The following is a 5,322-nucleotide window of genomic DNA, read 5'->3' on the forward strand; positions in this document are numbered from 1 at the left end:
CAGGCAGATCACCTGGGGTCAGGAGTTTGAGACCAGCCTGGCCAACATGGTGAAACCCCGTCTCCACTAAAAATACAAAAAAAAAAAAAAAAAATTAGCCGGGTGTGGTGGCCTGTGTCTGTAGTCCCAGCTACTCAGGAGGCTGAGGCAGGAGAATTGCTTGAGCCTAGGAGGCAGAGGTTGCAGTGAGCTGAGATTGCACCACTATACTCCAGCCTGGGCAACAGAGAGAGACTCCCATCTAAAAAAAAAAAAAAAAAAAAAAACAGATCATGATCATAAATTAAAAGTGCTTACTGTGAGCTCTGTGTTAAGCGGTTTATATTATTATCTCTAACTCTCATGTTCATTCCATAAGGCTAATATCATAGTTCATTGATATTATCATTTCTCATTTTACAGGTAAGGAAATGAGCTTTGGACATTTTTGCCTGAGATCCTAGAGACAATAAAATAGAAGAACTAGAGCTCAAACCCAGATATTCCTGATGCCAAACGTGAACTCTAGACAATTACACATATTACCTCTGTAAGGAGAGTCAGCTAGTCAAAAATCAGGGGAATGTGGAATTTTATATAGCTAAGCACACATCCAGAAAGGAAAAATAAATATTGGTGCTTTTAAAACTCTCCAGGAAAGTAAAGAACTTCATTCTATCATTTAATTCTGCCAAAATTTGCCTCTATAATTATCTTTAAATTTAATTAATAACTGAAGCTTAGAATCCTTGGTATCAAGATATACTTCCTTTAATTCTTGTTTTATACACATGTAGGAAAGATTTTGCAAAACTCAGTGTCAGACAAAAAAGTGACCCCATTAAGAATGTGGTACAAGCTGTACCACACTGCTGTGCTTTGTAAACTCGGAGGGAAAAAATAATTCCACAGGAAGCAACCATCAGCCCTGGGCGGTATGAACATCCTGTCTCCATGATTACTTGTGGCTATCAGCAGGGAGGTATGCAGTCTTGTTCCATATGTTCAGATATGGCCACAGGTGAAATCTGTGTGGCTAAGGAAGTGCACAGAATTGGCTCTGTGACACATGAACCAGGAAGATCAATGTTGTGTCCAGACATATGAATGTTTGTGTTTCCATCTGTATACCGGTCCTTTGTCTCAACATAAAAATGCAGGAAAATAAACTAATACTTATTGAGTACCACTTAGTATATGTTATATTATTATCTCAACAATTAATTTAATATTATAGAAACTGGAGTTCAGACAGGAGGTAGAACTTCTATCACAGCAACCATAACAAATTACTTATTATATATTATTACTAAAACAACAATGATAGAGTCCATTAATTGAGTGCATTTTTTTTTTGTTGTTTTTTTTTGAGACGGAGTCTAGCTCTGTCGCCCAGGCTGGAGTGCAGTGGCCGGATCCCAGCTCACTGCAAGCTCCGCCTCCCGGGTTTACGCCATTCTCCTGCCTCAGCCTCCTGAGTAGCTGGGACTACAGGCGCCCGCCACCTCGCCCAGCTAGTTTTTTTGTATTTTTTAGTAGAGACGGGGTTTCACCGTGTTAGCCAGGATGGTCTCGATCTCCTGACCTCGTGATCCGCCCGTCTCGGCCTCCCAAAGTGCTGGGATTACAGGCTTGAGCCACCGCGCCCGGCCTGATTGAGTGCATATTATGTGCCAGGCACTGTGCAGGGCATTCCCCATTATTTCACTTATAATCCTCATGACAACCCTCTGATATGAAGACAATTACCCATTTTACAGAAAAAGAAACAGACACATATGATGTTAAGCAACTTTCCAAGGTCACATGGTTAGCAAGTAGCATCTGTCTGTGTCTGTCCCCCCAACAATTAGTGTAAATTTCTTAAGGGCAAGGACTGTGTATTTTTCTTTTCTTTTCTTTTTTTTCGAGACGGAGTTTCGCTCTTGTAGACCAGGCTGGAGTGCAATGGCACAATCTTGGCTCACTGCAACCTCCGCCTCCCAGGTTTAAGCGATTCTCCTGCCTCAGCCTCCCAAGTAGCTGGGATTACAGGCACCCGCCACCACGTCCTGCTAATTTTTTATATTTTTACTAGAGACGGAGTCTCACTATGTTGGCCAGGCTGGTCTCAAATTCCTGACCTCAGGCGATCCACCCGCCCCGACCTCCCAAAGTGTTGGGATTACAGGCGTGAGCCACCATGCCCGGACAAGGACTGTATTCCTCAATTCTGTATTTCTAGGCTCTAACACTGTGCTTGGCACAGAGTAGAGATAATTCTATAAATATTTTTGAATAAATTAGTGAAAAACAAACAATAACTCCCAAGATAAGGGGCAGAGCCATAATTGGGATTTAGGTCTTCTTTTTTCTTCTTCTTCTTTTTATTTTTTGAAACAGATTCTCACTCTGTTGCCCAGACTGGAGTGTAGTTGCGTGATCTTGGCTCACTGCAACCTCTGCCTCCTGGGTTCAAGCAATTCTCATGCGTCAGCCTCCTGAGGAGCTGGGATTACAGGAGTGTGCCACCATGCCTGGCTATTTACTGTATTTTTAGTAGAGACAGGGTTTTGCCATGTTTCCTAGACTGGTCGCAAACTCCTGGGGTCAAGCGGTCCCATAATTGCATATTGCCTGCCCAAATCAGGGTCCTGACTAATGACTCACATGCCTGTTTCACAATGGAAATTTCTATTAGGCATTTTCCATACAAGTATAATGGAATGATTCTACCTCCACGTTTTTATGTTGCAGAAATACTGACATAATATGTAAAGATGTTTTACCAGGGGGTGTCTACTATTGATATTTCAGAAAAAAGTTCTTTTTTTTTAATTAAAAAAAAAAAAAAAAAAAAGGCCAGGCACAGTGGCTCACACCTGTAATCCTGGCACTTTGGGAAGCCAAGGCCAGAGGATTACTTGAGCCCAGAAGTTTGAGACTAGCCTGGGCGACAAGTGGACCCCCATCTCTATTTGTTAAAAAAAAATTAAAAAGAAAAGAAAAAGAAAAACTATGAAAAATATCCATTAATGGAGGAATGATTAATGGTGTATCTATTCTATAAAATATCATATAACTTTAAAGAGAGTAAGGTAACTCTACTTATAAAGATGTAGAAGAATGGTTAGAAGATTGCATTATGTGAAATAAACAGGCTTCAGAATGTTAACTATGGTTTAGTGTGTGTAATAGTAATCATGTCTTCAACGTTTTTGTTATCGTTGTTGTTAGGACGGAGTCTCACTCTGTCGCCCAGGCTGGAGGGCAGTGGTGCGATCTTGGCTCACTGCAACCTCCATCTCCCAGGTTCAAGTGATTCTCCTGCCTCAGCCTCCTGAGTAGCTGGGATTACAGGTGTGTGCCACCATGCCCGGCTAATTTTTGCATTTTTCGTAGAGAGAGGGTTTTACCATGTTGGTCAGGCTGGTCTCAAACTCCTGACCTCAGGTGATCTGCCTGCCTTGGCCTCCCAAAGTGCTGGGATTTTACAAGTGTAAGCCACCATGCCCAGACCTAAAATAGTGTTTATTGGATGCTTACAATATACTTGGACCTCTGCTAAGCATTTTGATTTCATAGACAAAAAAAGTAGGAAAAATGTGTCTCTTAAAATCAAAAATTGCATTTTGCTGGTGGGGAAACTGGGAAGATGTTACTCAAAGGATATAAAATTTCAGTTAGACAGGGGAATAAAGAGATTTATTGCACAACATGGTAACTATAGTTAATAATAGTATATCGGCTGGAGCGGTGGCTCATGCCATTCCCAACACTTTGGGAGGCTGAGGTGGGAGGATTGCTTGAGCCCAAGAGTTTGAGACCAGCCTAGGTAACAAAATGAGATCCCATCTCTACAAAAAAAATTTTTATTTACCTGGGTTTGGTGGCGAGTGCCTGTGGTTCCAGCCACATGGGAAGCTGGGGCAGGAGGATCACTTTGAGCCCAGGAGGTCAAGGCTGCAATGGGCCATATTTGTAATGATGGGGGCAGTAAATGCAATAGAATGTTCCAGGTAGAAAAAAAGATGAGTAGGAATAAGCCTGGCAGGCCCAAGAATGCTGCATCTCGGCCAGAAATGAGAAAGTGAAGAAGTAGTCTGATATACTAAGGAATTAACATACCTTTGATAACCCTGGAAAATGGGGGTGAAATGCAGCTGAAATCACAAGGACTGGTGGAAGACCTGGTTCACGTCCCCTACTGCAGCCTCTCAGCAGAAGTACAGAGGTTTATTCTCTTGAGAGAGTAAAACAGACAATCTCTGGAATAAGGGTCAGCAGGTACAGTTAATGGCCCTATTTCAAAAAAGGGGAATTATGATTTGGTTGGCTTTTCCTACACTCTGCTCCCAGAATGCTGGGCAAATGAGTCTTCTTCTTTGGGGAAAATGAAGCCAAATATGAAAGATCTAAATATAATGGCACTGGGATCTCCCCCAAAATAGCTCTTCATGATCAGTGACCTAAGGGACACTGGCTCATAGACAAATGACCTCATGGCTGGTGTCTCCCATCTGCATGCACAGAACTTCCAATCAGCTTTTAGTCCCCAATTTTTATTCATGGGCAGGATGCCAAGGGTTACCAAACACAAGGCTTTCCTCTAAGAGAAAAGGTAGAGACCAAAACAAACAAAAGAAAGAAACTTGTGAGATGGGCCAAGATACTATAGTGACGGCAGCTCCAGCTGGCCCTCAGCAATGCTAGCACCTCCCCCAGGAGACCATTGCAGGCAGCCAGGCCCCTTCCCCATGGTAACCATGTGTGATCGAAAGGCTGTGATCAAAAATGCAGACATGTCAGAAGAGACAACAGGACTCCGTGGAGTGTGATACTCAGGCGCTGGAGAAATGTAACATAGAGAAGGACACTGCGGCTCATATCAGGAAAGAATTTGGCAAGAAGTAAAATCCCATCTGGCACTGTGTCGTGGAGAGGAACATGTGACACACGAAACCACATACTTCATCTACTTTTACCTGGGCCAAATGGCCACTCTTCTGTTCAAATCTGGTTAAAAGCATGGACTGTGCCACACACCCAGTATCCACCCAAAAACAAGGACTGCACCCTAAATTCCAAATACCAGAGACTGAAATTTTCAGGCTTGCCAAGGGAACACCTAGGTCTTTGAACTTTTATTATGTTTTGTACAGGGCATTCTCTGTACCAGTTTGTTGTGGTTATAAAACACTTAGCAAAATTAAAAAAAAAAAAAAAGAAAAGAAAGAAAGAAACTTGTAGGAAATTGAGACAATGTGGAGAGAAAACTTTTTATTAATTTATTTTATTTAAATATATATATTTATTTATTTTGTATAACAGAGATGGGTTTTCAGCATGTCGCCCAGGCTGGTC

At 42.0% G+C, this 5,322-nt stretch overlaps 1 pseudogene; it reads left to right on the plus strand.

The window, feature by feature from the left end:
* The first annotated feature begins 4,724 nt into the window (after window positions 1-4,724).
* On the plus strand, window positions 4,725-4,982 carry LOC111547499 (annotated as a pseudogene).
* Window positions 4,983-5,322: the final 340 nt, after the last annotated feature.

The sequence above is a fragment of the Piliocolobus tephrosceles genome, chromosome 1, assembly GCF_002776525.5.
Source record: "Piliocolobus tephrosceles isolate RC106 chromosome 1, ASM277652v3, whole genome shotgun sequence".
NCBI classification, from domain to species: Eukaryota; Metazoa; Chordata; class Mammalia; order Primates; family Cercopithecidae; genus Piliocolobus; species Piliocolobus tephrosceles.